The sequence below is a fragment of the Pantherophis guttatus genome, chromosome 1, assembly GCF_059756535.1.
Source record: "Pantherophis guttatus breed Tessera chromosome 1, ASM5975653v1, whole genome shotgun sequence".
Lineage (NCBI taxonomy): Eukaryota > Metazoa > Chordata > Lepidosauria > Squamata > Colubridae > Pantherophis > Pantherophis guttatus.
The window spans coordinates 315,881,250-315,907,417 of NC_142063.1; the positions used below are offsets into that span (position 1 = coordinate 315,881,250).

Here is a 26,168-nt window from a genome sequence, read left to right on the forward strand (position 1 = left end):
TTCATTTCCCAAGTCTTTATATTACGGGTACTGAATTCCAACCAGGTTATCTTGGGGAAGGGGTGTGAAAACAGTCAAGAGGCATCTCTAGCAGTGTAATTGAAATCCCCTCCCCTCTTTTTTCTGTGCATTGTAACACACATAAAAAACAGGAAGAGCTTCAGTTACACAGTCATAGCTACCATCTTGCCCTTTTTAATCCCCCTATTGACACCCCTATGTCCAATGCACTGGAATAAAGGCTGGTCTATCTACTCAGTACATCCTTTGGTTCAATAATGTGGGGATGAACAAATTAAGAATGCTTTGCGTTATCTTTACATATGTCAGACCCACTTTATGCAACTTCATTCATAGTGTTGAAAATCAAGAATGGGTTCTATTTTTGTGAATCTATAACTTGTAGAAAATGTCAGTCCATCAGTTTTGTTCTAGATGCCCCCAGATTGACCAATAGCTGGACGAACTTTAAGCCACAACAGTCCTATCTCCATGAATCAAATTGTGAAGTGACAAAAAGCCCTTTTTTTGTTTGTCCATAATGAGAAAGTTTGTCCATGTATCCCACATCTACTTCAATTCATGTATTTGCCAAGAAAAACAAAATCAACCTTAAAGGGCACTGATTGGAAGGTGGAAATAGCTGGAAGATGGAACTAGCACTGTAAAGTGAATTCCAGGAGACAGAAGATGTGGCCAAAAAATATTTTCCCATGAAAAACCGGCAATCTCCATGAACTGCCATTGTTGTAGCACGGGAATAACGAGAGGCACAAGCAAGCTAGTGACAACAGCTCTTTAATTCAGGGTGAGACTTCAGCAAAGAAACACAGGCAATAGCCCTCTTTATATACTTTTCAGAGGCAACCAAGAACCAATCAGAATTCACTGTACATTTGAATTTCCCGCACAAAATAGATACATACATAACAGCCATAGTCCTGCTAAAGCTCCTTCTTAATTGCAGAGTCAAGCGGATAACTCATTCCAACAGTGCGTATGCCGGGGGTGGGGTGGCATCTATAGAAAATATAGAAAGGAAGCAAAGAAACATTTGGTTGGAAATAGAACATTTTTGATCATATTAAACCGGACAAACAAATAGAGCACTCTGCAGGCAAACTAAAAACAAATTCTGGAAAGCCTTTTTAATGCATATTAATTTTAATTATTTATTTAATTAAACAGAACAATAAAAAACAAAAAGGGAGAAAAGAGAAATTCTGCTGGCATAGTTTTACATAGCCTGATCATATTCCTTTATAATCATCCAAACAGAGTCTCTGTCTATTAGCAATTCATGTATACACTGCAAGCAACATCAGGTCTTCATTCATAAATTTAGTTTTCCACTGTTGAAGAACCAGTCTCTCAACAATAGGAAGAGAACAGAGAATCTACTTCCATTGTCCAGAGGTCATTTCTATGTAATAGGTATGTTATTGCAAAAGAATATGGATATTTGAAAGTATTAACACCTATCTCAAATAATGTCTTCTTCTCAAAATATATAATAATTTTAGGACACTGCAAAAACATGTGTTTAAATAAAGCTTTGCTTTTGTTACAGTTCCAACAACATGACAATGTATTTATTCACTGTATTAAGACAAGCAGGGATCTTCAGTTAGTGTTCCAATAGTTTTGAAAATGTGCATAACAAATTGATTTATCAAAAGCAGGTATTTATAAAGACTGAGGGTTTTAGCCACAAAAAAATAGACAAATCGTTTTTAATAATTTGGTACTTCTGGTCCCAATCAAAATATCAGTAAATGTTGTAGTTATAAATATTGCCAGTGGGCGGCAAAAGAAAATTGCTGTTAGTGTTTTAGCATAGAAAACAATAAAACAAATGATCATTATCATTCATTAATTGGTCTGAAGTAAAATTCATCCAAATATATTATTTTGAAAACAATTTTAAGGTATGGATTATGCCATAACATCAATTTAGTATAAGAAGGTTCAAAACATAATTTCCCAGAAATAAAAGGCAACCATGTTGAATTGATGTAATAGTGATAGGAGTTATGTCTAATCTATTAAATTTTGAACCCTGCACAATCCAATTAAAAATATGAATTTTCCGAAAGAAGGCAAGGAGGAAGTATTTATATTGAGGGAACCCATCCAAAGTGATACAATTCAAGATTCAGAAATAACCAAGCTGTCATTTTTAACCAACAGCTACATCTGTTTCCTTGGTATCTTCAAAATTGAACAACCTCATAGAAATTTACAGAATTGATTATTTTAAATTGAAGGTTGAACCACAGTAACTATTACTTCCTTTGTTCAAAAGAATCCCTCTGTGATAGAAAAGATGAAAGTCCTCATTCTAACTCAGTTTCTGCTGTTGATGATAGTTAAAGCAACATTATACATGGCAGCAAGCAGTGTTCTTAATATTATGGCAAGTAAGATGATGTATGGATAGAGAAGATTGCTACTGATTGAAAAATATTTTATTTCATATACAAACAACATTATACATGAAAAAGTGAACTCCCCACCTCAGAGAGATTAAAATTAAAAATTAAAAACCAGAAAAATAGTCAGAGAAGTTGAAAATGGATATGGTTTAGCAAAGGGCAGATTATTTCATATGTGAGAATTGCCCAGGAAATCTCAAAATCAAATAAGGCAGTGATAGCTGAACAATTAAACATTTCCAAATGGAAACTGACTCCACCTAAAGCACTGAAAAAGAAGTGTGCATCTAGAATTAAGAATGTAGATTTTGATTTTTTTTTCCTGTGCCCCCATCCCCCTCCCGGGCAATTTTCAGCACAAAAAAAAAGTTTGATATCTTTTATGCAGGTTCATCCCTCTAATGCTATTTAAAACCATGATATACAGTATGCTATATCAGCAGATAGTCCGAATCTGCATAGATGAAGTCAGGAAAGCAAAGACTCAGAATGAACAAAGACTTGCAACAAAAATCAGAGATAATTTTAAAAAAGTTTCTTTCAACATATAAATAACAAGAAAAAAGTCAAGGAAACAGTTGGTCCACTAAAGAGAGAAGATGGCAAGGAAGGAACATGCAGTAAAAAGAAAGCAGAGCTGTTTCTCATTCTTTGCATCAGTCTGCATGGAAAAAGAAACTACAGCCCAATCTACCAAAAACATAACTCTAAAAGGCAGATTAGAAACAAAAATTAAAATAAGCAAGAATGTGGTAAGAGAACACCTGTCTGATTTTGATGAATATAAATCACTGGGACCTGATGGATTACATCTCAGAGTTTTGAAAGAGCTAGCAGATGTTATCTCAGAAGCATTGTACCATATCTTTAAAAAATCCTGGAGCACTGGGAAACTACCAGAGGATTGGAAAAGAGCTGCTGTGGTTCCCATCTTCCAAAAAAAGAAAGAAAAACAGACCCAGTAAACTACAGACCAATCAGCCTAACATCAATACCTAGAGGAAAGTTGAGCGTTCACAAGGTTGATGCTATATGGAACAAAACTGTGACTGAATCTGGATATTCTGCTTCAGATAGCCTGCAGCCTCCTCCCAGAAGGTAACAAGGAAAACAGGTCATGAAGAGGATATGTAGCATCCCAGACAATCCTGCAGACCTACCTTGGAAGATACTGGAAAAAAATAAGTTATAACTACTAGCCAGCATAGGTTTATTAAAAACAGATCATGCCAAACCAATCTTATTTCATTATGAGCCACGGTGGCACACTGGTTAGAGTGCAGTACTGCAGGCTACTTTTGCTGCCTGCTGGCTGCCCGCAATTTGGCAGTTCAAATCTCACCAGGCTCAAGGTTGACTCAGCCTTCCATCCTTCTGAGGTGGGTAAAATGAGGATCCAAATTGTTGGGGACAATATGCTGACTCTGTAAACTGCTTAAAGAGGGCTGTAAAGCACTGTAAAGCGGTATATAAGTCTAAGTGTTATTGCTATTGCACTAGCAATTATTTTACAGACTAACTAAATTAGTAGACCAGCGAAATGCTGTGGACATAGTATACTTAGACTTCAGCAAAGCATTTGACAAAGTAGACCACAACCTATTTCTTGGCAAATTAGAAAAATGTGGGATAGACAGCATCACCACCAGATGGATTTGTAACTGGCTGACAAACTGTACTCAATGAATAGTCCTTAATGGTAACTACATCTACAATGGAAGGAAGGAAGCAGTGGGGTACCACAAGGTTCCGTCTTAGGCCCAGTACTCTTCAATAAATGACTTATATAAGGGAAAAGAATGGGAACACATCAAATTTGCAGATGACACTAAACTGGCAGGAATAGCCAACACCCGATAAGACAAGCTCAGGATTCAAAAAGATATTGACAGACTTGAACAATAGGCCCTATCCAGCAACATGAAATTTAATGTGGAGAAAATCAAGGTTTTACACCTAGGTAAGAAAAAATGAAGGTACAAGTGCAGATTAGGTGAAACCAGGCTCAAAAACAGTAACTGTGAGTGGGACCTTGGAGTCCTAGTGGACAATAAATTAAACATGAGCCAGCAGTGTGCAGCAACAGCCAAAAAAGCCAATACAATAATCACTTGTATAAACAGAGGCATAGAATCAAAATCACGTGAAGTATTATTACCACTTTATAAATCCTTAGTAAGACCACACCTGGAATACTGCATCCAGTTTTGGTCACCACATCACACTCTCTAGGAGTCTCTAGGAACCTCTCTAGGAGTCTCTGGAGGCTGGGGACAGGAAAAAAGGTCACTTCCTGTCCCACCGGGAGTTGGGAAATGGGCCCTTTCAGCCTTCATAGGGCCTCCAAGGGAGTGAGAATGGCTGTTTTCGCCCTTCCCAGATGCATAGAAAGGATCTGGAGCCAGGTAAGAAAGAAAAACGGGCCTTCCCCACCCCTATCCCCCCCCCACCCTCCAGAGGCAGGAAACAGCCTGCTTCCCTACTTCTGGTGGGCCTGGAAGGCCAGAAAATCGGCTGGCTGGCACACGCATGCACCCCAGAGCTGAGCTGGTATGCCCACTAATATGGCTCCGCGTGCCACCTGTGGCACGCGTGCCATAGGTTCGCCATCATGGGTATAGGGTCTCCTGCTAGAGCAGGGGGTTGGACTAGAAGACTTCCAAGGTCGCTTCTAGCTCTATTCTGATTGATCTGGCTGGACCACATGAGATTACTGTAATCACCTGACCATATGGGAGTAGCTGAGCCTGGGAGAGATGCAACCATTCTCTATTATGGTTGTCTCAAAGGTGCTTTCCAAAGGCAACTGGACTTTCTTCAGGTTTTTCTTTGAAAATGTTTCACTTCTCATTCAAGAAGCTTTTTCAGTTCTGAACTGAAGAAGCTTCTTCAATGAGAAGCGAAATGTTTTCAAGGAAAATACCAAGAAAGTCCAGTTGCTTTTTGAAAAGTATCTTTGGGACAACTATGACCTGGATGATTGAGAATCTCCATAGACATTTCTCCATTATGGTGTTCAGTCCACATCCTGGTTTTGTTTTGTTTTTGTTTTTTTGTCTTTGACCTGAGGCAACAATCATGCCTCAAAGCCATTACAAGACAGAAAATCTGGAGCTGCATCTAAACCTAAAGGCTTATTGGACATAGGACATACACTTTCCCAAACACATGCTCGAAGTCAGAGCACAGGCAGGGGAGATTCTTGCAAATAAAATGGAAAAGTCTCATCTGTCTCAACAAATGAAGCTTTGGGGGCAGCTGAGAATGAAGAGACAAGGTTGAGAAAGAGGTTTGGATATTCATGTGATGAGAACGGGCTGGCTTTCTTTTTCCATCACCTGCTTTGCTTTCGTTTTGTTTGGTTACATTTATCTCTGCAGACCACACATCAAACTTGGCCTGTGGAATTGAGATAGCAATGAGATGGGACAGTTCTGAGGTGGTCAGATGGCCTGTATCACTTCTGACTGCCAATGGGGAAAGCCATTTTGGAATACTTCTTCTGTGTTAAATATTCCCCTCTGATACACTTCTCCCTGGTGGACTAATTTTGTTTACTTAAAGACATTTTACAAATGAGAGCTTTTGTATCACAAGAATAGAAGATCTACTCCTAGCAGATAAAAGATTCAATGGATCTAATTTAAATAAGCAAGAGAGAGAGAGAGGCACATTTAAATCAGTGGTTTAAATCTAGCCCATTGATTTTATTTTATACATAGTGTGATAGCAGTGGAGATCAAATCAATGCTATGTTGAACTGTAATTAAAAGAACACTATTTGCATTGCTGTTTCACTCTTTATACACTTTCCCTTTTTAACCAATAGATGGTGATAAATTGGTTATGCTAGTTAAAAGGATGTTTCGAGAGTACAAGTTCCTTATGTTACTAAGCAAAAGTATTATTCTTCATGTCTTCCTTTTTAACTTTTTTCTCTTTTTATTTCTTATTACTTTTTGGGAGTAGGGAGGTAGAGAGGAAATAGAAATGATGGAAATCATAGAGGGCTTATTAATGCAGGATAAAATTATGAGGATCCTCCATTTATTCCATCACACAATAAAATTCCACCTAGCATTTGCATAATAGAGACACACAAAGAGAAAGAGACTTTTCTTTTCATAGAAGGACAAACAGGCATGAGGTTAAATCTAGTGCTGCTCCTTTTAGTTTGCTCGATGTTGACTTTATTCCTACAGTATTTCACAAAAACAACATGACAAAACAAGTCCCCTTGGCTGGTAACTGACATGCTCTGTGGATATCAATTCCCAGAATTCACCAGTCAAGATGGGCGTGACTTGGAACCAGTGGTGGGATTCAGCCAGTTTGCACCTATTCGGGAGAACTGGTTGTTAACTTTCAGAGAATGGGTTGTTGGAAGAAATCTTATTTTGTTTCTTTTCTACTTTACAGGGCTAATCCTGTAAGGAACTGAAACATTCTGGTGTTGTTTCTAGCCTAATCTTTATCGCCCTGCTTACAGAAACTGCCTCTCTGGTTAACCCTTATTACATTGTAACAGCGAAGGCGAAGCGCCCATCGACGTGAGTGATGTTGAGTTGGCCACGCCCACACAGTCATATGACCACCAACCCACACCTACCCAGCTGGTCATTAGGGCAGAGAACCGGTTGTTAAATTATTTGAATCCCACCACTGCTTAGAACGTTGAGAATTGAAGTCCACAAGTCTTCAGGATTAGGTGACATCAAAATACATGCTTGATGTATAGACTATAAATAAATAAAATAGCTATAACTCCGTTGTTCATAACATTGAATTTCCCGAAAATCAAATTTCCCTCTTCAAAATTTGCAATCTTTGAATGGGGGGAGTGGGAAAATATTAAGTACAAACAAACTGATACTATGAACAATTTAAATGAGACCAAATATAGTTTTTCTCTAGGCCTTATCTTTCTGGAGTGTGATCTCCACTCCTGCATTCAAAGGGTAATTATAGCTATCTGTCTGAAACTTTTTTTTTTATGCAATTTTTTTTTTCTTTTGTGAGAAACACTGAAGGGACTGTTCATTTAACAAATAACATGTTTGGCCTAGTTACTTTCAGATTACTTACTGTGATCCTTGGCTATTTCATGTATTACATTTCCAATAAATAAATATGCATTAAAATATTTACATTTAAAAAGCAATCAAATGGTTTCATTCGTTTGTGAAAGATTCTCTATCTGGTTGCCAGGGCTTTTTCAGTGAGGAGACAGAGATGTAAAAAATTGCCAAGATAACAAACAGAACTATATCCTTGAAGCTCCATTCTCTTTTTAACCTGCATGACATATGCATTGCGTGTAAAAAAAGAGACGGGGCTTGGATTATGTGGCTGTGTTTACAACCACCATCTTGCCTTTTTTGCACACACATGCATTCCTGCAGACACCCCTGTCTGGTATAGTGTGCTCTCCTGGCTGTTCATTTGTGACATTTCTATTGGATCCACAGACTCTCAAGGTGCATCTGTCCATAATGCAAATAGCCCAAATATACCAGCCTGCTTGCTGCAGACGAATAAAATTATGTTAGCTGCCACAGGTAATAAGCTTATAAATAGTAGCTAGGCAAATGAGCCTGGGAGCAGTCAGATCAAGGTAGCTGAAGAATGGTGTTGAGACAAACCTGTGTCTGTAGAGACGAAAGAGCACCAAAGATCAAAATATACATTTTCAATGAAGTGAGTAAACATGGGGTCATTTGTTCTGCTTTTTCAAATGTGCTATTTTTAACATTCATACTCCCTTTAATACTCAAGGCAAGCTTTTTTACAAACAGATTCTAACAGCACTGGTATCCATTTAATGCCATTTTTATTGCTCTATAAGCAAAGGTTTAAAAAAACAAAAATCCTGAAAAAAGTTCTGTGATGTAATGCATCTGTTGGCTAGCACGCATTTGGTCTTAATCATCCTTTATTTTGGAAAAATAGTTGATCTGTGGAAGGCATGTAACCCTGACATATTGATCAGGGTGGATGAGCTGGCAGTTGTCATGCTATTGGTACTATGGCAGAGCTGGGTCTGAGTTAGCAGCTTGGAACATAAGAACACAACAAAACCAATCAGGAGCTTTCTTTTCATTATGATGAAGCATGTATTGGCAGGGAACCCATCACATATTTAATAAAATAATGGACATATTGTTCACTCCCATGCTATACAATTAAGAATCACAAATCACACCACAATTTAATACACAAGCTTTAAATGGCTGAAAAAAATTGATTGCCAAAAATTGTAAACACAGTCTAAGAAAATATATTGGTAAACAAAAGTTGTTTCTGAAGTCTTCAAAACTCCCTTAATAAATATTGTTAAAAGCAAAAAAGCAAACAGTTGAATATAGAAGGATAAATTGGGGCAGTGGGAGGGGACAGAATACAGGTGACAATTCAGACATTTATAAATAAGGCAATACAAAAAAAAAAAACCCAAAGAATTTTTGCCTGTATATATGTACTCAGTTTCCACTTGCATAAGTTGAATTTTCCACCTTAATGTTCATTTCTCCTGAGAAAAACAAGACCTCTAGATCTACTGTTTATTTTTATTTTAATGAAGAAGTCGAACTTGATGTGATCAGCAAATCTGACCATCTTATTGTTCATAATGGAACACCACATTAATTTACTAAATAAAATATTCTAAATATAGCCATTCAAAAGGTCCACTGGTAGGTTACTATTATAAGAAGAATACAAAACAATAAAGTCAAGGAGCTGCCACAAAGAAGAGGGAGTCAAGCCATTCTCCAAAGCACCTGAGGGTAGGACAAGAAGCAAAGGGTGGCAACTAATCAAGGAGAGAAGCAACTTAGAACTAAGGAGAAATTTCCTGACAGTCAGAACAATTAATCAGTGGGACAACTTGCCTCCAGAAGTTGTGAATGCTCCAACACTGGAAGTTTTTAAGAAGATGTTGGATAACCATTTGTCTGAAGTGGTGTAGGATTTCTTGCCTAAGCAGGGGATTGGACTAGAAGACCTCCAAGGTCCCTTCCAACTCTGTTATTCTAAGTAAAATAAATAGTCAGTATAAAACGCATAGCCTTAAACAGTTGACCCCAAAGGGACCAAGTTATGATCAGGTTGTAGATTATTGTTCCTAAAAGTATGAGAAAAAGCCAGATTTCATCTGATGCTGAAAGGTAATGTCAATACTAGCCTGGCTTCCACAGGAAGCCTGTCCCACAAATTCCCACTGTCAGTGATGAACATCCGCCTCCCAAACAGATCTTTTCCAACCCAGCACATAAACCATTGGAGAAATTCTCCCTCAACTAAGCAATCTTGGATCATTAAAATTCATGAATATCATTCCTAAAAGCTGGAAGGCTGACCAGCAATAGATGGGTGACAGTACAGGGAGACCTTGATTTAAAACAATTCATTTAGTGGCTGTTTGGAGTTCCAATAGCACTGAAAAAGTAATTTATGGCTATTTTTCACTTTTCACTCTGGAAAAGTTACATCATATCAGAGGTTCACTGTGCATTTTCAATTTACCTTCACCATTGCAGAATGCCTAGCTCAAATACCTGATCTTTTTGTAGAAGCTATTACACAATGATTTCTGATAGCCTTCCCACTATAGCTAATCATAGAGCTGTCATGGATATGGTCCAGTTTTCGCCATTCAGAGCTCTGCCATTGGACTATGGCTTGTGGTGGAGGAATTAACAAAGGAGATGCATTATACAAAGCAATGGATTTCTAACTTTCTTTGCAAATTTCTCACGCAGCCAAATTCGATAGATCTTTAGGCCATTGTCCCATAATTCTGGACTGATTCAACAAGGCTGGTTAAAAAGGTGTTGGAATAGCAAGGGAGAATTCAAGTGATAACCACACACACACAGATATATATTTATAAAATACTGTTTTTAAAATAGGATGAAGATTTCTTAGATAATCAACTGGGGCTATTAGAGAGGCAATTAGCAAGGCCTAAAAATTAAGAAAGGTGTTTATTTCTGGAGTCAGTTTGGAAAATGATATGCTCTGAATACAGTATGAACATATTTTTTAAAAAATATTGAAATAACCTTTTCTTCTTATAATGAGCATTAGACTAGGTTTTAAAAATAAGAACCCCCGCAAAAAAATCCCAACATGCTCTGGATTTTATTATGAAAAAATAAGAGACTTTTTCTTAGATGTTGTATATTAGACATCTGAAATGGAATATATTGGGATGTAAAACTTGATCTATTATATTTAATGGATTAATTTATCCATTAAGCAGTTATGAGTCAAATTAACCAAAAAAATGATTTTAGGTCTTAGATCAGTTAAAATGTATTCATGTAAGTATACAAATATACACAGAAATTTCTTTCCCAAAAAAAAAAAGCAGATCATTAGTAATACTCTTTGTCCCAACTCTACTTTTCAAATTTTGAGGGAAAAATATTATCTTTTGCTGCATTGTTTTTCTTGCTGGGATAAACCCTCTTGATCCTCTAGGTACAAAGATTAGCAACTCTTTTGTGGAAACGTGAGAAAAGTATTGTTTTATGTGTTTATTTATTTAAAATATTTATATAGCTGTCCACTTTAAAACAACTCTGGGCAGGAAGTACACAAAAAGATCAAATACAACATGTTATCTTGGACTGATCCAATCTAAAACAATCCTAGAAGCCCAAAGTATACAGGTATAAATGAGAAAGTATAATATCAGATGATGATTATCAAGACATGGCCCCAAATATTCTCTTGTCCTTTATACTAAACAGAATCAAGGTGAAGTTATCTTCAGTTTCTTTCAGTTCCCTTCGTCTTTCCCAGAACTGAAGGTTTTTAACTTAATGACTCTTGCATTCCTTCTGCAAGATTACTTTAGTACACCTCTACACCTTCCTCCCAACAACTGAAAAGCCCATTCAGACTGCACAAAGCTATCACGATTAAGTATCATTGATAGACCTGTCCTTCATTGGATTATGACAAAACCCCTTGGAACAATGCTGTATTGTATGAAACCTGGTTTTTTTTTTCTTCCTTCCTTCCTTCCTTCCTTCCTTCCTTCCTTCCTTCCTTCTTTCTTTCTTTCTTTCTTTCTTTTTCTTTCTTTCTTTCTTTCTTTCCTTCCTTCCTTCCTTCCTTCCTGATTCTATAATGTTATCCAATCACTTGAAATCAAGTAAACTATGAGGGAGAAAGAGTGGGAGAGTCTGGTCATAGAACAAGACCAACCCAATGTTCTTTTTCCCTGGTCAAGTCAATAACAACAGCTGATCTAGGTTCAGCAGCTGGGAGGTATGTTTTATAGTCCTCCTAGACATCAATAAGGCCTTTTCTGTCTTATTTTTCTTTAGAGATTTGGTTGCAGGGGATGAAATGAAATTGTCACAGATACAGTGTCTGGACAGGCCCCACGTTGATGATTTTCTTAAAACATTATCTTGATTACAGATGGAGCAAAGGGCAGGTAAGTAATCCATATGACATGGAGGATGCTAACTGGTATGATAATTACTTTAACCTCAAACAAGATGAGGTTAACTAATTTCTAGGTTAACTGCTAGATCAGTTAACTGAGCTTTGGTGGTTGCATGATTCGTCTACATGATCCAATACAATTAAGGATATTGGGCAAACAGAGTTAGAAAAAGACTTTCCTATCTGTTTGCTCAACATGCCATATATACTAAATAATAACATACTTATCAGTGTTGAAGGTCTTGGCCTCCATTAGATAGCCTAATCTTTACAATCCATTTGTGGGTTCAGCCAATTCTCACCCACTATGCTGGTTTATGACCGGAATAAAGATTTGATTGATTTTCACCAAATTTGATGATGATGCTTTTCGAGGGGCATGCACAATATAGAAAATGTTTCCATCTCAAAAGAAAATATTCCATCTCAAGAGTTTAATCATACTGCCTTGAACTGGCCACAGCTCAAAGGAATCAAAATGGTCAAAACAGAATTTGGAACTGTTTCAAATGTAGCTGCCATGGGAAACACTGGCACCAACAACAAGCTTTTTACTTCCTCCTTTTAACTCAGGATCATATGAATAGGTAGAAAAAACAGTTCATAATGAGTCTACCGGCTTGCAGAAAGATAGAAAGTAATTTGTTTTATTCTCCTCTTCCTATGCTGCCTTTCTTGAACTCCAATACATCCAGTGGTGAAATCTGAACTGGTTTGCTACCAGTTCGCTGGCCGTGCATGTATGCCAAGCGCACCCTGTACGGGCACATATACAGTTTGCACCAAACACGTGGTGCGCGTATGCACAGTACAGACCAAGAGGAGGCTTGGGAAGGTAAGTAGAACAGCGGGGGTGGGCGGAATCAGCTGTGGCACGCAATCTTGGGAACCTTTTTTAAAATCTTTTTTAAAGCATTTTTTACTACCAGTTTGGGCAAATAGGTAGTAAAAAATGCTTTTAAAACTTTTTTAAAAAGGTTCCGATGATCACAGCTGTGCCATGTAATTGTCAGAACCTCTTTTTTTACTTTTTAAAGCATTTTTTTACTACTACTTCAGGTGAATAGGTAGTAAAAAAATGCTTTAAAAAAATTCCGACAATCGCGCATCGCTCAGTTGATCATCAGAACTTTTTTACATTTTTTTACTTCAAGTTTGGCGAACCAGTAGCATTTTTTACTACCAGTTCAGGTAAACCGGCCCAAACTGGTAGCATTTCATCCCTGAATACATCCATAATAATGTGTTATTTATTCGTCATAAGAGTAGGATCACTGAAAGGAATGGGAGAGAGATTACAACTGAGCTGGATGAGGGCTTTGCTTTATTTTTATTCTTTCACACAATGTACAACTTTCTCTAAACCATTAACTTCCCCTGGACAGTAGGACATCCTGGCATAAAATAAATTGCAAATAATCCATACATTCCAATCAGTCCACTTTACAACATTGTTTTAATTTAAAATAATGTAAACCTATGTTGTAAACCTAAGTCTAATGTTGCTCATCATTTGGCAAATATGCCCCTGCAGATTTACCATTGTTTTTTTCCTCCTTTTCTTTTCAGCTACCAAAAACAAACAAAAGAAAAATGCTATTTCAGAGAGGAGAGGAGAGGAGAGGAGAGGAGAGGAGAGGAGAGGAGAGGAGAGGTTCATACTGGAAAACTGTCCATCCCTGCCTGGCTGCCAACATTTATATCTTAAATGTTGTATAAACTACATTTAACAGAAAAAAAAGTTAATTGTGAATCATTCATTATTCAGTAAAAGTACTATTCTTCTCACACTTGAAGTTCTAGGGGAATAGAAAAACTCTGGTAAATAGGTAAATCCAACATATTCAAATATCCTTTGATTTAAAAAAATACTATGGTCTGCATCAATAGAAACTGAGAGCATGAACACAGTCCATATGCTCTTAAATTTAGTAGATCAATCAGTTTAACATCTTCTGAATGCCTCCAAAAATAAATGAAGACAAGTGAATGCAAAGAATGTAATGACGCATGAACAACAAACTAAAGACTCACCAGGCCAAACCACCAAAGTTATTCTTTGCCTTTCAATTCAATATTTAATATTCAAATTATTACAGATACCTTGGAAATATACAGTATGTGATAGTATCATGATTCCCGGCATTGAAAGAACATGCACAGAATGAACACATCAGTGTTCCGCAGGTCAACCAAGTCAACATGGTACTAGAATTGTTCATATTTCCATATTTTCATTTTGCTCAACAATTAAATATGAACTATGGTACAAAAGTACACCTAGATGTACACTTTTTATATTTTAACCTGCAACATTTCACCTGCTTTTCATATATTTAATCCAATTTACCTACAAGAACCTTTTTAAAATATAGTTGCAAAGATGGCATGGGGAATGGAGAAGAATAGTCCTCTTTCCTTCTTTATTCCAAGAAGTAGATTATCTGGACCCTTTCCATTCAGGTTTCAGACCTTGCCATGGTACCATGAATCACTAATCACACTGTTTGGCAAGCTCAGATGATGCTGGTACATTTATCCTGACCTTCCTTGATCTCTCTCAGCAACTTTCATGATATCCTTCTGGGCCAGCTTAGAGAACTGAGAATGGGAAGCACAACCATTTCCAACTGATGTTGGCTAAGGGGAGAAATTGAGTTCATGGCTTTGTGGGATGTCTCAGGGCTTTATTTCACACACACACACACACACACACACACACACACACACACACACACACACTGTTATTGAACATCCTACATGAAACCTCTGGGTGAGATCATCTATCAGTATAGCGTCCGGTCATTATGTTCAGTTTTTAATGTCTCCCCTTGGCTGACCAAATGATATGGTCAAGTTTCTTCCCAGGCTGTGGGGTTTTGGAAGGGAAGAACAGGCATGAACTCAACCCTGGCAAGACTGAGCAGCTATGGATTTTAGGCTGCCCGGATCCAAAGATTTTCCATCTTGCCTGGCAGCACAGAGTTAGTACACAAATCAGTAATCCTCTTGGACTCACAGTTTCATTTTGAATAGTTTGAGTGGTAGCCATGGCTAAGGAGACTTTTGCACAGGTTTATCTTGTGTACTGAATACACTGTCCCTGCACCAGGAAGTCATGATAACTCATGCCTTAATCACTTCCAGTTTGGATTATTGCAATGTGCTCTACATGGCTGAGACTTGAAGAGCATTCAGAAGATGCAAGTGGATTGGACACTTCCACACTCCATTTTCACTCCCCAATCTCTCTGAAACAATTTGAAGCAAGCTAATCTTTGTTCTTCCTATAGTGAAATACCATAAAAGATGATCCTGCTGATGAATAACAGACCAAGCTGCCAGGATGTTCTCCCTTTCAATGTAGGGTCACCTCCAGCTGAAGTGGAAAGCTACCTCCATGCTAATGAAGAAGCAGAAGGTGAGATGAAGCAAGAGATATTACCAGTGAGGAAGTAGCCCAACCTCAACAGAGATGACAGTATAGAGTCATAAAAGATATGAGGCCAATCCAACAACAGCACAAATGGCATGTGTGGGAGAATTGACTATTCAATAACTGTTTCCCTGATACAAAGTTCTTTAATGTAAATTTCCCCAAATCAGGCTTTTGCTTAAATGCAGTTCCCCATTTATGCACACAAGTTTCAGAAATATTTATTTGGAGTAGTGAAAGTGGGAGATGTTTGAACTATCATTGTTAGTGGATTCTGTTTGATCTCACCATGCTGTGGTGACCGTCGTTTTGCAGAAGTAGAGGATGTGGGGAATTCCATTCAAGAGGTTCAAACGGGGACAGTGTGGAACTAACTGACAGAGGGAACTGAAGTCCAAGAAAGTCAAACTTGAGAAGGTAATCAGGAGGGTTTTTCCCTGAGGACAGGGCACCCTCCATTTTACTTTTGTCTTTGGCACATTTAATTTAATCCTCTAAGAGGCTGGCTGGAAGATAACTAAGGAGAAAAGCCCCAGCCAAGACTGGAGTTAGCAAGCTGGACAGCAAGCTAAGATCAGGGAAGTTGGTTGCACCAGGCATTTTGTTTTCTTCTGGAGAAAGATTTTGGCTGAACAAAATTGTGGTGTGAGAGAGAGGGTGGGGAGGGAAGAAGGGAGATCTTGGGCTTAGGGAGCAACTGTCAAAGGTCACCCTTTTCAGAAAATTATTGTTCATTTCCTTCTCTTTTTTTATTTTCCTTTTCTATTTTGTTTGATCTCTGATCTCATTGTATATAATAAAGATTTAACGTTCTTATAGAATCTGGGATGCTCATTCTGAGAAAAGGCTCCAGCTTTAGCAGATGTTACTCTGCTGGGACAAGGTTTGGAAAGAAGGGAGGGAAGGGAGGAGGCTACCAGAGTATTTCTCTGGAGCAAAGTGACTGATAGCAGCATGCCTTTCCAGCTCTCTTCAAGGGTAGCGGAGAAAGGGAAGTGATACTGTGGAAGAAAGGTTTTAGAGGCCCTTGTCATAATCAGAGAAGGATCAAGCCACCACATCCTAGGCATATGTGTACATAGGTCCTATTAATGCTATGCAAAAATCATGGTATATTTTTTTCTACATCACTGTCTCTAAACTTTCTTCTGTTCCTCCAAAACAATTTTTTAAAGAAATTAGAATTAACTGAATCAAGAAGATCCCGTAGAAGTAAAAACAATGCCGGCCACTATCTAATTTGAGATTACACAGTTTTATTTATAAATGTATTTATTTAGAAATTTTATATTGCCCCCTCTTCGCACATGGCGACTCAAGGCGGCTTACAGGAATATAAAAACATCATATATAAAAAATAAAACTAATAGAAGAAAATAATAAATAAATAAATAAATAATTGATTAATAATAAAATATATTTGCCCTTCACCCACTAACACATCATACAAGCCATTTAATGGGCACCATCCTGCTCTAGGTTCCCCAGGCCTGCTGGCAGAACTAGATCTTCAGTGCCTTCCGGAAGAGTGTTAGAGTCTCAAAATCATCTCTGTTCCAGTTCAGTAAGATAAAGGGGAAATGATCATCATATTTCCCTTGAAGTATGGTAGTCTGTCATGGATAAAATCTGGGGGCTGTAGGGTTGAATCCAAAGTGAAAGACCCCTTCTTTTTCTTCTGTTTGATATTGATGATTTGATATTTGATATTTTTCTAACTCACTTCTGTTCTGACATCATCTTGTCTCTTTTCTTCTTTCTTTCTAACTATCAAGCTGCCAAGAATGTAAGAGATCCCTTTGAGTTAAAATCCATGACTATGTATTATTTATTCATTAGGTTTACAGCCCACCTTTCTTCCAAGAGCATAAGGTCTTTTAAAATGCCAAGAGTCATATGAAATTAAGGACTTCAAGTTGCCTATTCTCAGTTAAGCAGTTCAAATTTCCAGAATAGGGGCATTACTTTTGAACAAACAAAAAATTCCATATGATTCCAAATTCAACATTTCCATTTTCCCTAAAGTTCCACTATAAAGGAAAAGGAACACACTAGGTTCAGCATAAGGGAGTAGTTGTAGTGAAACTGATCTTTTTGATTTGGTTAGAAAAGTCAATGTCTTCCTAATTTTGGGGGAATGCTTCCATCACCATAAAACTCTAAAAATTGAGTTAAGAAATGAACAACCTTAATGTTATTTCCTGTCTTAAAAGTTATTTTCTTGATGCCATAATAGCTTAAGCAGGGGTATCTATCATATTCTATATTTCATTTACACAGACCATTTTATTATAATTAATATTTCATTTAACAATACAATTTTGTAAATACACGAACAAAACATCTTCTGAGTGCTTAGTTAGACAATAGTTTTCCCAAGAGCTACCAATGGATACCAATAGAGCTACCAATTGTTGTCATTTCTGTTGTTCTTTATTTAAATTATCTCCTTTCCCTTTCCCTCCTTCTACTCTATCCAGCTGACATCTGGATAAAAAAAAGTCTCTCTTGTTTTTTAATCCCTTTCTCTCCCAAATTCTTAGCATTCTCTCTGCTTTCCTTATAAGAAAATGTCCAGTTAATCGATTACTAGTAGTAAATAGAATTAGTAGACTGTAAGTAACCTATTTCTATTGTTTCAGAACAGTATTAAGGATCATACTGGTAGAACTTGCAGAATAGTTTAGGTGAGGTCTATGCCTTTCTACACAAGAAGGAAATAAAGAGGTTATATTTGATCACCCTGTTCTAATTGTAGTCTTCCCCATGGTCAGTAAAGTATGAAAGATCACCTGGAAAGATGAAAGAACAATAGCAGCCATTGCTCTTTATCTTCAGCACCCAAGGGAGGTTAAATAATATTCAGAATTTAATCCATGCCTGACTTCTTTGTACCTAGGACTTCTAGGCCTAGTCCTGGATGCTGGCAAAAGGAAGAAGAAAGAAAGAGCAAAAGTCAATAACAGCAACAGCTTTAAAATACATTGGGTGTTTTTGTGATTGCCCAGACCAAAGGGGAAAAGGGTAAAATAGATTACAGGGCTACTTTTAAAATTGAGCTGTTGTCCTTTGACTTAGGTATTTGATAAAGATGGGAGGCATCACAAGTCAAGCTCAACTAGAAGGAGCCTTTCTTAACATCTCTCACCTACACTGCAATTTCAGAGAGATTACAGAGATTAAAGTTGCCCCAGGTCTCCAATACAGGTGCCTTAATTCAATCTGCATTTATTCTATGGTTAAAAATAAAATATTGTAGATGATTTAAAGAAAGTTGATTAGTTTTATTTGTATTAGAAGGCATGGCACTCAGGTGCCACACTGTTCACGCATTGATTTGATATTTTTATAAAAAAAATAAAAAAAAAACTTGGGGAAAAACTAAAGTTTTCAAAGCATTGCCTTCTCACCTAAAGTCTAAGGGGTAAGAGGAAGAGATTACTAGAGTGGTGACAACTCTTTGGCCCATCAGCCAGGTGATTTGATGCCTTGAGACTTGACCTGTGGCATGTGCTCATTACCTCCTTCCTTAGAACATTAAAAAACCTAAGAGTCCAATTTACTCAAATGAAATATTTTTGATGATGCATTTAGGTAGGTTAAGGTGACCTCCACCTTGCCTACCCCGATGTTAAAGCTAAACTTCTTCCATCTTGTCTTCCATGTTGCCTGCAACTTGCCTTTTATCTTCTCCATTTTTTGTCATCAGCCAGTTGCACATTGCTGTAGTATAGCTAAGAGAAATCCAGACATTGCATAGTAAAATATTTCCCAGGCTGGCAAATGGGTTGTTTGGGGTGTTTATAGCCAATAACAGCATTGAAGCAGCAAGAGGATATGGCTCTCGCTGCTCTAGGGCCCGCGTTGGAAGTATTTCCCCCAGAATCAATGTCTGAGAGTTTCTGTTTGGTGTAAGTTGAGGAAAAGACTTTGCTTTAAAGTGATACATGCCTGGCAAGCACAGTTGCACAAATGTCTACTAGCCTACACCCTTGCTGATGCTGGAAGAATTGTTCAGGAATCTTTGTGGTTCATAAATAAGCACTACATGGATCGATTCTAGCGGCTTGGACACATGGAGAAACAAGCCCTCCTTGTATTGTGTCAAATTCCCCATGTGTCAATGAAGCTTAGAAAAACAAAACCCCATTGATGCAAATGGGAGCTACATTGCAACATGTTATTATCTGCAGAATGAGGAGTGGTGACAGCCTGAGAATGCAAGCATAAAAGGGAAATAAGCTGGAGAAAGAGAGAGAAAAGGAAAAAGTAGAAGAAAATGAATGGAGTATGTAGCTGTGATTGCATGACATTCTTCTCTTAAGATTAATTTATGGTTCAGGATATTATGAGAATCCAGAAATCAGAAATGAATTGAGTATAGCACACATAGGACTCTAAGGCAAACACAGCCTGCAAGTATGATTGAACCAATGAGTGGAGATCAGAATGGTGACGTGAATGAACGAGAGGGAATAAATAAATTGAATCCATGATTGATGAATGGAAGGCATCGCATCAAAGAAAAAACTGTGGGGCAGTTTAAGCAACCGCTTTGAGATACCTCCCCAACCACTATCCATTACCAATTATATACTAAAATCCATCATAAGTAGTCCTCGGCTTACGACCACAACTGAGTGAAAAGTGAGATATTTGTTAAGTGAGTTTTGCCCATTTTACGACATTTCCTGCCACAATTGTTAAGTGAATCACTGTAATTGTTAAGTTAGTAACATGGTTGTTAAGTGACTCTGGCTTCCCCATTGACTTTGCTTGTCGGAAGGTCACAAAAGACAATCACATGACCCTGGGATACTGCAACCGCCATAAATATGATCATTTGCTAAAGCATCTAAATTTTGATCATGGGACCATGGGGATGCTGCAACAGTTGTAAGTGTGAAAAACGGTCATAAGTCACTTTTTTCAGTGCTGTTGTGACTTTGAATGGTTACTAAACAAATTGTTGTAAATCGAGGACTGCCTGTACCAATTCACTGCATATGAACAGAATGATCCCAGGCTCCTAAGGCTTGATTTTTAAACTCAGAATCAACATTTACCCCGAGACTTTGAGTTACTGGAGGATGTAAATCAAAATGAATACATAAATGCTTTTAAAAGAATTAACTGTAATAATTGCTCCTTCTCTTAGCGTTGGGCTGCTACATTACTACCATATGCATCATCGACGCCAAATGATTTCTGTGGGCAAACCAAATGGCAGCTTTGGCAAGCTTCAAATCTCCCAGGAATTTCCTTAAGACCTAACCATTAAAAAAAATCAATATTTTATGAAACAAGTACTGTAAGACAGACTATTATTTCAGCTTCTTGAGAAGCACCATTTTCGGTTCCTACTAACCTGTGTCAGACTTGAACTAACAGACTCTTACAATGAAGTAAGAATTCCCCTGAGATCTTTGGTGGCAGCTTTTATTATTATTTTAACCAGTTAGTTATTGCACATCTAAGGCCTTCCTTTCCCTGTCACTTTACATCCAAACGTTGACATGTGGTTGAACTGATATCCTTTCCCCGCTTCCTTTCTTGCAACTAAATGTCCAGTAGCATTGCACAAAAGAACCCAACGGAAAAGGTCAAGCAGAGTTTCATGCCTGAGGTCTAGGATTACATCAAAGTCTTCAACGTTCATCTGTCCATAACATCAACCAAATGCTTCCTTGTTTCAGCTTGACTCAAAGAAAGAGCAACGTTTAATTTTCTCTGCCCTCTGTTCTTACCTCTCGTTTTCAACCTCCGATGTTCATGTTCTCTTTCCTTACTCTTATAGTCCCCTGCCTGTCCTGAAGACCCTTTGAATCTGTTCCAATTCTTTATGCCACAGCTCAAAAAAACCTTCCCTGCCTTCAAACAAAAACGTGGAGGGAATATGGCATGACTGGCCACAGAACTAACAAATACCTTAGGTCCGAAGCCTGTTACTCATTTCAGAGATTCTGGAATTCTATGATTGGCAAACCCAAGCCTTCAACTGGAATTTGTAAATTGGCATTCCTTGTCCTAATTTGCAAGCTGTATACATCTGGAATGCATTGGAGAGTGTATATAGTGTACATGTGCCTATATTTTGAAAGTCTTTGTCCATCAGCTGGAATAATCTTGCACATATGGAAATCTTTTTTGCATATTTATAACTGCTTTATTTTCTTTAACTCACCATATCTGGGTAGCATACAGTAACCAACTAAAGCCCCCCCCCCAACCAAATAGGAAAAAACCCAACATCATTGTAAAATCCTAATCAGAAACCCCAGAAAAAGTGCCTAAATGAATCATTTGGGACCAGATGCTCAACTCATAAAGCAAATTTATTGAATCAAGGTATTTTGCTGTTCTGCTCTATCCAAAATTTAAAACCATGCTTATTTCTTCCAGTCCAGCTTCCTCCCTATATATTCAGTATATAAATTGAATAAATAAGGATAGAGTATATAACTTTGTCTCATTCCTATACTAACTTAAAGCCAGTTTTTTTTCCCCCACCATGTTTTGTCTGAACAATGGCTTCCTCTCTCTGTGTGAGGACAATGAGATCGTCTGCATTTCCCATGTTTCCTAAGGACATGCCATAACTGGACATGATGGATATAATCGAATATTGTTGTATAATCAATGAATTTGACTTGTTTGTGGTATTCTTTGGCTTTTTCATTTTTTCACCATACATCAGCAGTAATGTTTCTCATTCCTCAGCTTTTCTAAACATTTGGTATTTTCTTTTCCAAATAAGACAATAATCTGCATTGGACGATCCTAAACTTTATTTTGTTAGTGTATGAAATCAAAGTTATTGTATGATAGTTTGCACACTCTAGTTTTCACATTCTATTAAATCTCTTTCTATGATATTGGTTTGGAGACTTTCATTTTCCAACCTGTTGATCACGTGTCATTCTCCAGATTTGTCTGCATAGTATGGACAGAATCTTTCTGAGTATTCCTTTGTTGCTTGCCATATTTCTGTAGACTTTCCATCAATTCTTACAGCCTTTTGACTTGATAATTATCAGAGAGCTGATTTCACTTCATCTTCTAATATTAGAAGCTCTTATAAATATGCAATATCTTCTAATGAATCTTGAATGTTGACATCCTACAGAATACCTACAGAATTTCAGTATACTCCTTCCATCTTTGTTTGACCTTCTTGGATTCAGTTAATCTCTAATCACTGGCGCGGGTGGTGACGGGAGCGATGTGGCGCTCCCATGTGACCCCCCTCCTGCGTGAGCTGCACTGGCTCCCAGTGATCTTCCGGGTGCGCTTCAAGGTTCTGGTTACCACTTTTAGAGCGCTCCATGGCTCAGGACCTGGGTACTTACGAGACCGCCTTCTGCCACCAGTAGCCTCTCACCGACCAGTTCGCTCCCATAGAGAGGGGCTCCTCAGGGTGCCGTCGGCCAAACAATGTCGACTGGCGGCCCCCAGGGGGAGAGCCTTCTCTGTGGGGGCACCTGCCATCTGGAACGAGCTCTCCCCGGAGATACGGAGGATCCAAGACTTACGCATCTTCCGCCGCGCCCTAAAAACGTTTTTATTCCAAGAGGCTGGTCTGGCCTAACTCTTCCTTTTAAATTGGCTTTTAAATTGGGTTTTAAATGTTTTTTAGATAAATTGGATACTTTTAATTTTTTGAGCCTAAATTATTTAATCTGTTTTTAATAGTTTTTAACTTTTGTATGTCTCTGTATTTTATTTTGGCTGTTCACCGCCCTGAGTCCTTCGGGAGTAGGGCGGTATACAAATATGATAAATAATAATAATAATAATAAAATCTATTAGCAAAGCAATTCAAGGGTTTAACCTTCTTCTGGGTTCAGAGATCTTTACTTGTTTTTCCATACCTGTTTCAATCTTCAATTTCTTTACTGCTTCTTGTTTCTTCTAACAGCTCTCTGAAATTCTTTGTTAAGTTCCTTCTTGAGACCTTTTTTTTCTTTTCCTGGCTTTGGTGTTTCTTCCTCTCTTAGCAATTTCTACTATTTGTTCTACCAGTTTGCCTTTTTTCTCTTTGTTTTTAACAGGCATTTCCACACTCATCATTAGTAACTTATTCAAATTCATTCCACAGTTCCTCTTATTCCTATCAATGAGGTTCAGAATTTCAAAATCATCTCTGATTTTCTCCTTGAAAATGGTGGGTATATTGTCAAACTTGGAAACTAGTTGGTTTGGTTATTAGCTTGACTTGGCACTTGCCAAGCAATTTATGATCTCAATCCACAGTGAGCCCCTAACCATGTGTTTGCAGTTACGATTGAGTTGTTCTGCCTCTTTGTACCAATAATATAGCCAATTTTATTTTATTTTATCTCCACCTAGTGATGTCTGCATATGTAGACAACTTGTTGGTGGCTTGAAAACTGTGAGCAATGAAGAAATCATTGGATTGGTAGATACTGATAAGTTGTTCTCTTGCTTCATTTTGGTTTCTTAGATCATAAATCCAAATAGTTTTTCTCAATATTTTCCACTTTGGCATTCCAGTCTCCAACCACAAGAAGCATATCTTGCTTGCATGTTCTGTAAATTTCAAATTCAACTTGACCAAGTTCTGTGGTTGGAGCACAAACATGGATAATCATCCTATTTATACATACACATAGTTTTTAATAAATAAATTTAAACTGAAAGCAAAAATAAAGAGAATAAAAAATGGCAATAGTAAGAAAAAAAGAGAAGGATTATAAAGGAATATAAAGAAGTAGCTTTTAATCTTGACAATGGTTATAAATATATTTATATTTTACCTTGTCTCAGGTTATATCATAATTTCCTTCTTTCCATGACCTGCCTTTTAAAATCTGCAAATAAATCACAAATTTATTTTTCTCTTTTTTTTTTCACACAAAAAGTCCCTAAGAGGTTTCCAGTCACTAATAAATGTAGTTGTTAATCTTTCTTTAATCAGGCAAATTAATGTTGCCATCTCTGCTACTCTGTCATCTTCACCAACCTTTCCTCCATTATGGATATTTCAGAGTCCTTCCATTTTTGTGCATATACAGGTAGTCCTTGCTTAACAACAGTAATTAGGACTGAAAGCAGTTTCAGCAGCTGTAAAGCATGACATTGATGCCTGCAATCCTCGAGGCCATCATTAAGCAAGAATCATGGGTTGATAAGCAAGGACTTCATGTGAGTGTATGTAACTTGAAACTTCCTGCCAGCTTTCCACATACAAAGTCAATGGGAAAGCCAGCAGGAAGTCGTAAGTCTTGGGGGCCTCAGAAGCTGCCAGGCGGATGGGTAAATATTATTGAATGAGGTGTGGCAAGTGTGTACAGACTGGGAAGAGATGATGTGACATGTGGAGAATTCATGGCATCCATTTTACAATTTATCAAACTGAAAAGAGCCTATCTGTCTGTTGCCCATCAGAGACTGAATAAAATTTATCTTTTGCTCACATCCTTGGAACAATCAATGTGAAGCTTCTGGAAGCATTCTGGGAAGGCCATAATCTTTGCCTGGTTATACGTTATCTCAGATTCAGGCAGTCTGCTGAATTAGTCCTGTAGTCCTCTAGGTTACACTCACTAAACAAAAATGTGAATGCGGAAAACAAGGATTATAATGTGAATACAGCATTTCTGAATTCCATCACCACCCATAGAACAAACTTTCTTTAAATAAAAATCTAGTTCAGGAATGGAAAATATTTCATCCCCCTCCCCTGCCACCAATTTATATACACACACACATGCACATAGCCATGTGAATTCTGCGAGGGTCAGTGGTGGGTTTCAAAAATTTTTACTACCGGTTCTGTGGGCGTGGCATGGCTTGGTGGGCATGGCAGGGAAAGGATACTGTAAAATCTCCATTCCCTCCCCACTCCAGGGAGGAAATCCCCATTTCCTCCCGATCAGCTGGGACTCGGGAGGCAGAGAATAGATGGATGCGGGGCCAGTCAGAGGTGGTATTTACTGATTCTCTGAATTATTCAAAATTTCTGCTACCGGTTCTCCAGAACTGGTCAGAACCTGCTGAAACCCACCTCTGGTTGACATCCATATACTTCTCAAACACCCCCATTATTCCACACAGAGAAGCCGACCAAACTGAGAATGAAAGCTCACTTCAATCCTGGCAGTGGAGAAAACCCGAATGCATCTGAAGCATCAGACCAGACTAGATTAGGGGTATAAAATTTGTCAAGCCTCTGTCTCTTTCAATTGCACCTCCTTTTTCTGGGTCCATTCCCCCCAAATTCTCGAAATAGCCATCTCACTGTGAATGATATGTATGTAAATCATATCAAATCGTAGACAATTTCTACATGCTATGGCTCTATATGAGAGTGGCTTTATAAACTAGCTCAGAGTTTTTGTCTTCCCTGGTTTCTTCACTCCCCCACCCCCATTTGACCATAAGGCTTCAGAGCTTTGAAATCTGAGATCTCCCAGCTGCCCTGCCTTCCGTTTCTGGTGTCTGGATCACCACAGGGGAGAGAAGCCTGCTTACTATTACTGGTGAGAACAGCGGCTGTGCTCTCAGCTTACCTACGGCCAGGCCCATAAGTCAGAGTTTACAGACACCTCAGAGCTCAAGGGCCTAAGGGAAAGTGGTTGCTTAGCAGAATTTTACCAATGGAACCATCAAATCGTCTCTGGAATGGTACTCCCTGGGTTAAAGAGCTGTGAATAAAGTAGAAGAAACATGTTATTTAATATTTCAGTTCCTGTCTTTGGTTTCCCATTTAATACTGTTCTTTGGTACTCCATGTTTTAGTATAGAAGTTCAACACTGTTATTTAACCCTGACATCCACCTTCAGGGAGCAATTAAGCTTCTTAAAACCTTACC

General features: G+C 38.0%; 1 long non-coding RNA gene across 2 annotated transcripts; it reads right to left on the reverse strand.

Annotated features, from left to right (window-relative positions):
• Positions 1–788: 788 nt before the first annotated feature.
• On the reverse strand, positions 789–25,997 carry LOC148116940 (uncharacterized). Of its 2 annotated transcripts, none has more exons than XR_015731577.1 (3): positions 25,866–25,997; positions 24,111–24,164; positions 789–1,020 (listed from the first exon to the last, which is right to left on the reverse strand). It is a non-coding gene; the product is annotated as an uncharacterized LOC148116940 (long non-coding RNA). The 2 variants fall into 2 exon arrangements; XR_015731576.1 differs by having other exon boundaries at positions 24,111–24,899.
• Between the last annotated feature and the right edge of the window lie 171 nt (positions 25,998–26,168).